Raw genomic sequence first — 12,633 nt, forward strand, 5'->3', positions numbered from 1 at the left:
GATGAATAGTGTACATCGTCCATATTTGGATAAGTTTGTCGTTGTGTTCATTAATGATATACTGGTATATTCTAAAAATGAGGAAGAGCATGTTGAGCACTTAGCAGTAGTGTTGAGGTTGTTGAGAGAGAATCAATTGTATGCTAAGCTCAACAAATGTAATTTCTTTCAAACAGAGGTACACTACTTGGGACATGTTGTCTCCAAGGAGGGCATTACAGTAGATCTAGAGAACATAAGGGCCATCATGGAGTGGGTAGCTCCTAAGAGTTTTGATGAGGTGAGATCTCTCATGGGTTTGGCAGGATACTGTAGGAGGTTCATCAGGAACTTATCTCAAATTGATTACCCCATCACATCCTTGTAGAGGAAAGGTAAGAAGTTTGAATGGACTAAGGAGTGTGAAGCTAGCTTTGAGCAGCTTAAGAAATTGTTGACACTTGCACAAGTACTATAGATTTCATATCCAAATAAGGAATTTATGGTATGCACAGATGATTTCAATAGGGATTGGTTGTGTCCTTATGCAGAATGGATAGTGGTATGTTATGATTCCCAGAAACTAAACGAGCATGAGCAGAACTACCCGATGCATGGTCTGGAGTTCGCAGCGATTATACATACACTAAAGATGTGGAGGCACTATCTTCTTGGCAAGCATTTTGTGCTTGTTAATGATCACATTGGGATGAGATATGTGTTTTACTAGCCGAATCTGAATGTCGGGCAGGCTCAATGGTTGGACACGATCAGTGAATTTTATTTCGAGATTAGGTACATCAAAGGCAAGGAGAACAAAGTGGCATATTCTACTAGAAGGCAAGTACAGTTGAATCACTTAGCAATTATGAACTCTTATGGGATAGATTTACAAGACAAGATCTTGCGGGTAGGACAACAAGATGTAAGATATATGGATATTATGCACAGTTTGCAGCAGAGTATAGGTACAGGTACAAGTGATGGAACAGGTACAGGTACAGGTAGTGGTATAGGTACAGGTGTAGGTGCACAGGGCTTGGACTATCATCTTACAGTAGATGGATTGGTCAGGTTTCAAGATAGTATATATGTGTTGGATGACAGTGATCTCAAGAAGGTGATCTTGAGGGAGTTTAATGTGAAACCATATTCATGTCACTGAGGTTACCAGAATACACTGACCGTAGTGAAGAGATCTTATTATCGGACAAACTTGGGATGTAGCAGAGTTTGTGGCGAGATGTTTTGATTGTAAGTGAGTGAAGGCAGAGTGAAAACATCCAGGTGGATTGCTACAGCCGATCATGATTCCGGAATTAAAATGGGAGGTAATTTCTATGGATTTCGTAATAGGTTTTCCAAAGACAGTTAAGCAATAGGATTCCATCATGGTCATTGTGGACAGGTTAACAAAGGTTGCACACTTTGTTACGGTGAACTCTATATTCTCAGCTAGTGATGTGGCACATGGATTCATATGAGAGGTGGTTAGAGTACATGGTGTTCCAAAGAATATTGTGTCAGATAGGGATGTGAAGTTAACTTCCAATTTTTGGAAGGAGTTATTTACAGGTTTAGGCATAGAATTGGCCTTCACCACAGTTTATCATCCACATACAGATGGAAAGATAGAAAGGGTCAACAGGATATTAGAGGACATGTTGAGGATGTATGTAATGCATCAGCAGAGAAAGTGGGAAGAGTATCTCCCTTTGGTCAATTTTTCATACAACAACAGTTATCAGGAGTCACTGAGGATGAGTCCTTTTAAGGCATTATATGGGTGGAGTTGTAACACTCCCATTATTTGGAGTGATCCGGTTAGCAAAGTATTGATTGGACTAGATATGTCAGCAGACATGGAACAGGAGATGCAGGAGATCAAGAAGAATCTCAAGGTAGCATAGGATAGGCAAAAGAGTTATGCAAATAGGAACAGGTTGTTCAAGGAGTTCCAGATTGGGGAACAGGTGTACTTGCGCATCAAACCAAAGAAGATCTCCTTGCATATTGGATCATGTGCCAAGCTGGCACCACGGTTTTGTGGACCCTTCAGTATCATTGAGAGGATTGGGCCAGTAGCCTATCGACTTGCATTGCCTTTGACAGTGAAAGTCTATGATCTTTTCCATGTCTCATTGCTTAAGAAGTATGTTAAACATGTTGATCATGTGATTGACTGGTCTGTATTGCAGGCGGAACCAGATGGAGAATTCCAGCTGGAGCCTCATTGTATATTGCAAAAAAAAGTGCTCATGCTTTGGAACTGAGATATACAACAAGTTAAAATGCAATGGAATAAATTTGGGCCCTGTGAAGCTAGATGGGAGATGGTGGATCAGATGTGGGCCATGTATCCTTCCTTGTTTGTCAATTGCGGAAAAACATCTTTGATATGGTAGTTTAGTGATTGCTTATGGTGGTTGGTAGTTTCTTTATGGCGGTTGAGTATTTGCTTATGATGGATTGGTATATGCTTCATGGTGGTTTAATATTTGTTTAATGTTGATTTAGTATATGATTTATGGTGATCGATATATGCTTTATGATGGTTGATATATGCTATATGATATTTTGATATATATGCTTAAATATGATGTTAGTATAAGTTTGATATATGTTTTGATATACGATTTGGCATATGTTTTGATATATATATTTTTATGATGTTGTTATATGTACACTCGTGTATGGATGTAACTACTGTAACGAGTTGTGTTATAAAGCTCCACTATGCGATATGGGTGTTATGTTATTCTTTTATCATGTGGTTATGTTATCATGATGTTATGATGTCATATGAGTTGACACTCAGCAGGACGATCATTGTAAATATCGTAATGAGTTGTGTTATAAATCTCTATTATGCAGTATGTTGTCATATTTTCATGATGTTTTGTCTTGAGGAGATATTTCATTGTAAATACTGCATCGAGCTGTGTTAGAAATATCCATAAGAAGTATGTCTTCTTTCAGTAGGTTACTGAGGTATATGTGTCATTGAACACCGAGGATGGTGTCCCCCAAGGGGGAGGGTTTTATAATAGCCTTGGTAAAGGTTCCATGTAATAAATGTTGAAAACAATAACCACGGATGAATGGAACACTTATTACAAGCTGAATGTTGGGCAAGACATCCTAGGGGGTGTTCATTTGGTTTTTTATGGCTAAGATAATTGGAAAAGGCAATGGCTAAGGAATTAAAAGGCATTTTGGAACATTTATTTATGAAAATAATCGAAATTAGGAGAAAAACGAGGTGAAAGGTCATAGGTTGAATGTGAGGAGGAAAATGAAGGAAAATAATGGAAAATGAAGAAAATGGAGGCCTCGTTCATAAAAAGTCTTATGAGGATCAGTTGGTAACCTTTTTTCAGTCCAGGGTTGGAGCTCTCTCATTATCTCTCTCTCTCATACTCTTGGATACTTAGAGATTTATTGGAGCACTCTTAGAGGGTGTTGCATACTTGGATTCTTGGATAAAGAAGGCAAAGGAAGAGAGAAAAATCACAAGAAGGAATTGGCATCAGCAGCTACATTAGATTTTCTTTCAAGTACCGAGTTGCATGTATGATTTCTTCACTAGTTTTGGCATGAATGGTATATGCATGTGGATTCTTGGTTGTGATCTATCATTGGCATGGAGAATGGCTTGGAACAACAGTGGATTGCCTAGCCTTTCCATTTCCTAGATAGCCATGGTTATTATGGGTTTACTTTCATTGTTTTGTTTTGGTTGGTTCTCATGTTTCCTTAGCTTGGGTTGAGTTATTAGTCCTGGAAGCCCTGATTGAACAAACACTCTGGAAGCCCTGTAACAGCGTGGGTTGAGTTACTAGTCCTGGAAGCCTTAGTTGGAAAAATTCTCAGGAATCCCTATATAAGTTATGGCTTGAGTTACTAGTTCTGGAAGCCTTGGTTGGAAAAACACTCGGAAGCCCTAGAAGGCTTGGATGGAGACCAATCGGATGATGGTTTTGGTGATTTCTGATTGTGAGGTGGAATCATTGTTTGATGGTTTGAGGTGGATGGCCTCTGGAAGCCTTGGATGATTTTTGATTGATGTGTTCTATGAGATCCCACATTCATGCTTGGAATATGGCACGGGGGTGAATGGATGAAGAGAGACTTGGCTCAGCCATTCTACAGTCGGGTGGAATGTGATAGTCCCATCTCTGGTTGGTTCATTGCATTCATTAATGACAAATCCTTTCCTTGATTTCCATGTGTAAAGGTATGGATGTATTTATGGATTTGATGGATGTCATGTTTATTGTATTTTTGTTCCTATTATACTAGTTATATGCACATTTTATGACGGAATTTATATATAGATCTCAACATGTTTTTACTTGTTTGTGAATGGATAATGTGTCTATGACCTAATAGATGATAATGCAACAAATGGAATGAGGAAACAATGGTTCATAGTGATTCTCAAATAAGTATGAGATCCCTACACTTAACTCTATTATTTAAACCTGTAGATTACATGTCGACGATATGTTTGACGAAATGCCTGTCACGGATAGTAGGAATCCAGTGAAGGTCTTAAACAAGTATTTTCTTTAATGTTGTCATTTCTGTGTTAATTTACTAATATGAAGAGATGGTTCAGTTTTGGGCAGTGACTTGGGCTCTAGGCCTGAAAAAGTGGCTCAAATCCCATAGTCATTGGCATAGCACTAACAATTCGAGTCTCTGGTCACTGGAAGGAAAGCCTATGAGAGCGACTTTGGATTTCTGGTCACCCTTATGCCTATAGCATGGGAGCAACTAAGCCTTATATTTTCCAAAAGCTCAATAGGATCTGCAAGCTATCTAAACTATTCGAGTGGTTCCTTAGGGTCCTGTCGCTGATGATTGATGTCCAAATGGCGTGTTTCAGTCAATTCCACTTCCTTAAGGTAACTTAGGAGGTTGAATCATATCATAGTGGGCTCTCATCACATGTTTAACCTGGTTGGCCAGTTGCTTGGGTAAATGTGGGAGGAAGTTACATAGACTGTCTTCAATGCAGGAACAATGTCCTCCAATGGATAGAGGCTTGAGTATGCATTGGATGGCACCTCAAATTCTTGTGCTTCAAAAGAAGGGATGGAATTTTTTGTGGATGGAAATGGAGTGTGGGAGTACACACAAACTAATATTCCAAAACCAACGACATCATATGCACAACAATTAGCCCAGTGGAAGAAAGACATAACAAAATCCAGGAGGATTATCCTAGAGGGAGTGAAAGATCATGTGGCTTTTAATTTACATGGAAAGGAGACTCCATTTTCAATGTGGAAAAATCTTACAAATCTATTCCAAAGAATCAATGATGTTAGGAAATTTTCATTGAGAAATAAGCTCAGAAGCATTCAAATGTAGAAAAATGAAACTATTGTTCAATGCCTATCCATATTCACTCAATCCAAAGATGAACTTAGAGGAGTTGGTGAAAATGTTTCATCATATGAACCTATGAGGCTAGCACTCCTTGGTCATTTGAAATCTTGGCACAACTATCAGGATTCTGTTAATGGGAGAGAAAAGCTACCAGATTGGGAGAGATTTTGCTTTGATTTGGTACAGGAAGAAATTAGAAGAAACACTAGAGATTGTGTCCCATCCAAAACTAAGGAGGAATATAAATTTTCTTTGGAAGGTAAAGTAAATAAAGGAAATGGAAAGAATGCCCAAGGCAAGGCAGAATCTATCTAGGACCATGGAAAGAAGAAAGATTTCAATAAAATTAAATGTTTTCACTGCCATGAGTATGGGCACTATGCAACCAAGTTTTTGCATAAGAAAATTAGTAAGAAGTTTGTAGGAGCAAGAGTAGGTGTTTCTATCACATCACAATTCGAGTTGGATCTCACCCTTATTGCATTCATGGAAAGTATTGTACAAGGTAGTGTATGGTACATAGATTCTGGTGCTTCATCTCATATGACAGGAAATAAGGAGTTATTTAGCAGCCTGGAGGAGAAGGATCTACAATTACACATATAACTTGCAGATGATGGTAGGTATAGTACCAAATGGATTGGCATTGTCACGTTTAAGAGGGAATTAAGCTCCCATTTTAACCTAAAGAATGTAATGTATGTACCTGGTCTAAAGAAAAATTATGTTTATGTAGTTGTACTTGAAGATCGAGGATATGATATGGTGTTCAATAAACAGAAATCTTATCTAAAGAATGTTGCTACTAAACAAGTAAAACAACTTAGCGTTCAGGTTAAAAATCACTACAAGCTAGAGGTGGATGCATGTGATGCTTTGAGCAACAAAACAGAACATGTTCAAGGATGATATTTTGGAGAGCTCTGGCATAGGTGCATGGGACACCTACACCATGAAGCCTTGAAAATAATGCAGCAGATCACCACTAGACTTCAAAAATGCACCCTTTATTAGCATGATCCTTGTACGGGATGCAATCTTGGAAAATATGTTAAATCCTCCTTCCAGGGCCGTGATAGTAGAGCTGGAGCCATCTTGAAGGGGGTTCACTCAGATCTATGTGGACCATTTTCTATAGTCTCAGTTTCCAAGCACATGTATTATGTTATCTTTGTAGATGATTTTCCTCACAAATGTTGGATCTTTTTTATGAAGGAATATGAGGTTTATTCAAACTTTGTTGAATTTAAAGTCTTAGTTGAAAATGAGACTAGATGGAAAATTAAATCCCTGAGAAGTGATAATGGAGGAGAGTATGTGTCTAATGCATTCAAATAATTATGTGTCAAGGAGGGTATTAGAAGGGAGTTGATTTCACCTCACAACCCATAGCAAAATGGGGTGGTAGAGACAAAAAATAAAAGCATTGTAGGGGCCATAAGAGAATGTTTCATGATCAAGGATTTCCATTATACTTGTGGACAAAAGCATCCAATACATATGTTTATTTGCAGAATAGGAGCCCTCACAAAATTCTTGGAATGATCACATCTGAAGAGGCTTTCTCTAGGAGGAAGCCAGAAGGCTCCCACTTTCACATTTTTGGATCCATGGTCTATTGTCATCTCTCCAAAGATAATAGGAAAAATTTGGATCCTACTGCATAGAAGGGGATCTTTGTAGGATACACAGAGACACTTCATATTTATCGGGTGCATATTCCTTCACTCAAGATGATTATGAATAGGATAGATGCCATATTTTATGAGGAGAAGACCATGAGAATCTCTCTAGAGTGAGAGTTGAGCATTCCACCAAAGGATTAGCTTCTAGCTCCAAAGGAGGAGCCCTAGTCAGATCCATAAGATGTTATGGAGTAGCCATATGTGGAGGAGCAGAGAGGAGGTAGAGTGAAGGTGACCACTCACACAGATCCTTCCAAAGAAGGGAGGAAGAGGACCAAGGATGCAGACCAACTGGTGCATGATGATAAAGAGCATGTTGGATCTCCTAGCACCTTGCATAGATAGAGGAGATCACCAGACAGATATACCAGATATATGGCACTCATAACATAACTAATTGATTCTGAGCCTTCTTCATTTGAGGAAGCACTTTCCCAGCAAGTGTGGGTAGATTTTATGGTGGAGGAGTATGACTCCATCATGAAGAATGATGCCTAGGATGTTGGGCCTAGACCTGAGGTAAAAAAAATTATTGGCTCTGTTATCACTCCAATATTTCTCTAGAATTGTTAAGAAAAATGATTAGAGGTAACCACAAACCAACTTTTGAGATTAGGATCTAGCCTTCCTAATTCTTAGAGAGGGCTCTCTCTTTATGATTTAACTTTGTTTAGTTTATTGATTTTAAGCTAGTTATGATTGTACTTGGGTTTTGATTTGGATTTGGTGGTGGGATCACTTAAATGGATAGAGGGGTGTCTTTTACCATTGGGCTATGGTGTCAAATGTCAAGCAAACAAGCCTGGATCAAGTTATAAAAATAGTGTCTACAGGGCAAGGTAGTTGAGTTATTTCAGATCTTAAGGCTGAATGGTGAAATTGGTTTCAATTGGATCCAAAGAGAAATTAAGGGTTTCTTAGGCCGGATTATGAAAGAAGTGAAAGAGCTCAACCAACATGGGAGAGCAATTAAGGATTCTTAGATCTGGATATCAGAAGAAAACATAGAAATGATCAACTATTCAAAACATAGTGTACTTAAACAAATTCTGAGATAAATTTCCAGTTAATTCATTCACTTTAGATAACATGTAAGTTTGTGAAATACATAAGAAGATAACAAATTTGACAAAGAAAATACTTCACTCAAATAGCTCAACACATGAATCCTGTAATGCAATCTCTTTATTACTTAATCCAGTCTGCTGACTTGAAAAATTGGTACAATAACCCTCAGGTTTATGGTCAATACAACTCTACAATGTATAGCAATCCACACTCAATACTTCGAATTATGAAGTATTTATACAAAAATAGTTTACAAAATATCCCAAACTATCTTGGAAATTGTTCTAGGAGAAATAAATATCTTCATGCAAGAAGATAGAGACAGATGTTCAACTATTGTATGTTTTCCTTCTTTATTTGGTTGTGTTGTCTTTATGCTCTGATATTTTTCTATTTATTCTTTGCCCTGTTGTTGGTATTCACGCTAACTATTATTTTTACTTTTACCTTTCAACTGATACACTTTCACCTAATACTCTTTCACCTGGTTGGCCTTTTACTTTTTCTTTACTGTTCCTTTTTCATTTTGACTGTCGATTTTCACATTTTGACTATGTATTTTTATAGTAAGTCATTCAACTTTTCCCATGTGTCTACATCTGGTAATTGAATATTTACCATCCTCCTATAAATTTCATCTTCTTCTATGTACTTGGAAAAAGTGGGTTTATTTACAAAAAGGTGTTTTACCTCACGCTGGAGGTAAAACAGGTTCTCAAATGTTTGATATAGAACCTTGCCAATAGGCATCCCTTTTATGGAAGAAGTATTTACCTGATATCTGGCCACTTATCTGATTCTCTTATTGTAGTCATCCTGTGGCATCAATTTATCATTTATTACCAAGGGATTTGGCAGACCTTTCTGCCTCAAAACATCAAACTTAACCATGAACCTGTTTATAGCCAGCTGCATGGTTTGGCATTTATCTTCAAGGTTCATCATCAAATTCCTCTTGGTGAGGACCATTTTTACCGCTAGTATTGTGCCAATCCTGTCAGGTATCTCCAGCTCCTACAATTCATATTTGTTTTTGGAGTTGAGGAAATGAATTATTCTAGTGGCTTCCTCTGGCATGTCTCTCAGTTCTGCTTTAACTCCCTGTATGGCTTCTATAGAATCTTTCACTAAGTCATTTTGTTCAAAAATTACTTGAATGGATGGCCAAATACCATTGACAGACTCAATGATATTGGCCCATAATTGTTCCTTAGCTTGGCCAAGTGGCCCCTTTAAAGTCAGTTCTTTTTCTAAGCTCTTTATCCTTTCATTCATTCTGGTTGCCTTTTGTAGTTCTTCTTTGTGCATAATCTGGGCAAGCTTATTGTCATTCTCCAGAATGGTTATCTTTTCCTTAATCTTTTTCATCTCTGTGGTCTGAATGGACATGTGCTCCATTTCTTTGACCAACTTACTTGCCTCATCACCTAGCTGAGCTACTGCTATTGTCGACCATGTTGCTGATGTAGATGCCATGGCAGCTGGTAGTGCTATAGCCAATGGAGCTGTAGGACCCAATGAAGCTTCCAAAGTGGATGGTATTGTAGTAGTGAATGCTGGGATAACAGTGGCAGTGGCAGTCTCAAGGCTGGCTTGTTTCAGCTGTATCAAGTTGTCCAACTCCTTCTCCATCTCTTTCAACTGATCATTCAATTGTAAAACGAGGTCCATCATTTCCTCCTGATGTGTTTGGCTCTCAAGGACCTCTTTTGTCTGTGGATGCTCTGAATTATGAAGTTTCAATATTTTTTTTGAGAGCAACAACGTCCTCATTCTTTTTCTTTATTAACTTCTCAGCAACCTTGATATCACTGGGATCAAGTCCCAGCTTAATCACCAAGTCTTCTAGTGACTTGTTCCTATTGTCCTTGGCCTGTGAGGACACCTTTTCCAATTTGTACTGTGTTGTTATTGTTGTCCAATAAAATTTAAAGCTTGTGTGAAGCCATAGCTTTACCTATCAAGGTGAGATAGATCATCTCACATACCTGCTTGTGGAACTCAATTTGGTCAATGGGATGAACATTCCTGGCCAAAACCTCAAAATCCGTTTTCCTGTAGTCCGCTGGTGTTTTCAGCTGCTGGACTGTAGGTTTCATGAATGACATCTGCATTTTTCCTGTTTCGATGTCAAAGGCTGACATCAACCTGCTTTGATTTGTCAGTGTCTGCTTGAAGTATTGGGCATAAGTCTCAGCCTTCAACTTCTCATTCCTCCACTTAATTTCCTTATATCTATCTTTGATATCCTTCTCTTTATCCATAGGCTTTGTGAATGAAGAGACCTCAACACTGAGCTATCTCTCAATAAGTTGAGTGTTTGATGTTGAAGGATGGTGTGTTTCTCCTGAAGTTGTTGCGCCTTTTCTCCTTTCCACCATTGTATCAGTGTCAGTGATTTCCACTGAGTCAATGGCATCTTCCGATTCAGTTACAGGATTAAGCTTGGGCCTCTTGGTATAACTGATCTCAAACTGCTCACCTATGGTTTCGTCCCTGGTTCTCTTTGCATTTCTATCCTCATTTGCTGGAGTTTGTAAAATAGGAGGAATATTCATTGGTTCTCCTAATTCTGGAACCTGCAAGAAGGAACTTGTATCAATTTGTTTCTCTACATCAATCAATGTATTATCTACATCAACTACAGTACTGCCCATGTCTATTAGAGTGTTTTCCAACCATTCTGATTGGTTGGAAAACCTCTCAATGTCTGGTCTGGGATGATGGATGAAAGGTCCCAATTTGACCTTTATCCTTAGCCTGTTTATGACTCCATGAGGGTCATACTGCCACATAAAGATGTTCTTGAAATTTATTTGTTGCAAAATCATATCTGCCTTTGGTCTAGCTTCTCTGGTATTACAAATGAAGGGGCCCAATTGATTTTTCATTTTGAATTAGGTCTTCTTCCTGACTGATAGGAAGTTGACTTCATCAAAATTTATAATATGCTTAAAGTATTCTAGTGCAAATATCCTCATGGGGAGGTATTTGGGCAGTTTGTAAGGGGAAAGTTGGCATCCATATATTCTTATCTCTGTGTGGTTCTGGTATAAATATCAGTCTCCCACTTTGTTATTCTTTGCCAACTATAACACCCTTTTGATCTCTTGATTGATTATGGGTTGAGAGCTAATGGTTAGCATATTCATAACTGGATGGACAAATGAATCAATGAAGTACTTGTAAGTGAATACAGTGGAGTACTTTTCGATCAAGGGTGTCCAATATATCACTGACTTTGGATTTTTTTTGGTATCCAACTTTTGGATGCTGACAAGGAATTTATCTGACTAGTAGTACAAGAACATATGAAATAAAACTGAAGAATACTTGAAAACTCTCTCAGTTGGTAGTCTGGTGAATTGTTCATGTATCCTATCTTCTATGAACTGAGGATAGTTATACATTATAGCAGGAGGCTTGCCTGGGGAAAATATGTAAAGGAAGGCAAGAGCAACCTCATCCACATGCTCATCTATGGTGTATCCTAAAATGTAGGAGAGCATGGTGATGATTTGTTTGCCTCTCAAAGAAATAATGGTGGCAGCATATGGAGGACTTTCTGTAGGAGTATGACACTCCTTTATGATGAAATTTTGGAAGATGTGGGCTATCCTAGGAGGGTATAACTTGGTATAGAGATCAAGCAAGCCTACGATAGAATGTGGGGTCTCATTTGGGCTTGGTTGGACCTACATCATTTGGTTAATGGATTTTGCAGTGATGGTAAATAACACTTGTTGGTCAAGGGTGACAATGGCTCTTTAGGTGGGAATGTAGCAAGCATGGCAGAATTGGATGATTTCTGGGAATGGGTGTACCTCTGGAAACAAATATTTGGGCAAAATAGACTCCAAAAGGTGAATGTCATCGTTCTGGTTTAAGAACTTGTCCTTACTCCAGTAGTGGAGCTTTAGAAGGTAGGCAGGGGAAGTTATGTCCTTTATTTGGAAGTCTATGTCTGTTAATGCAAGGTGTTCGATGTCCAGGTGAGGGGCTTGTATAGATCTCATATCTAGAGAGGTTTGGGAAGCCATAATTGGGTTTTCTGAATTGAATTAGGCTTTTAGGGGTTTGAGGAGTGAGTTTTAGGATTTCTGGTACAATGGGAGGGTAACTAGCATTTGCACCTAATGTTGCAAAGGACACGCCGTAAGGCATAGTGTGTGGAAGAATATTGAAATGTGAATAGGCTTTTGGGAAGGTAGGAAGATGAGATTGGACAAGGTAATTAGTGTTTCAAGTGGGGAACAAGACTTTCAAGCTCCAAAGCCATTAAGTGATATTCTGAAGAAAAAATGGAAAGTGGCTCAAGAAAATGGTGACAATGAAGGAAATATACCTACAGAAGGGCAGGGTCAGGCCATTCAGAGTTTCAATTTGAGCAAGGGAAATGATGGCTTGCCACCACCTGAAAAAGATGTTGAAGAGGGAGAACTTCCAGTTGCTGACAGTGATACATCTGAACTGCCCACTTTTACTCCTGGGGTGGATGACACTG

Source organism: Pinus tabuliformis, chromosome 8, assembly GCF_031772625.1.
Source record: "Pinus tabuliformis cultivar Carrire ecotype Pingquan chromosome 8, CPIR1, whole genome shotgun sequence".
In the NCBI taxonomy this organism is placed as follows: Eukaryota; Viridiplantae; Streptophyta; class Pinopsida; order Pinales; family Pinaceae; genus Pinus; species Pinus tabuliformis.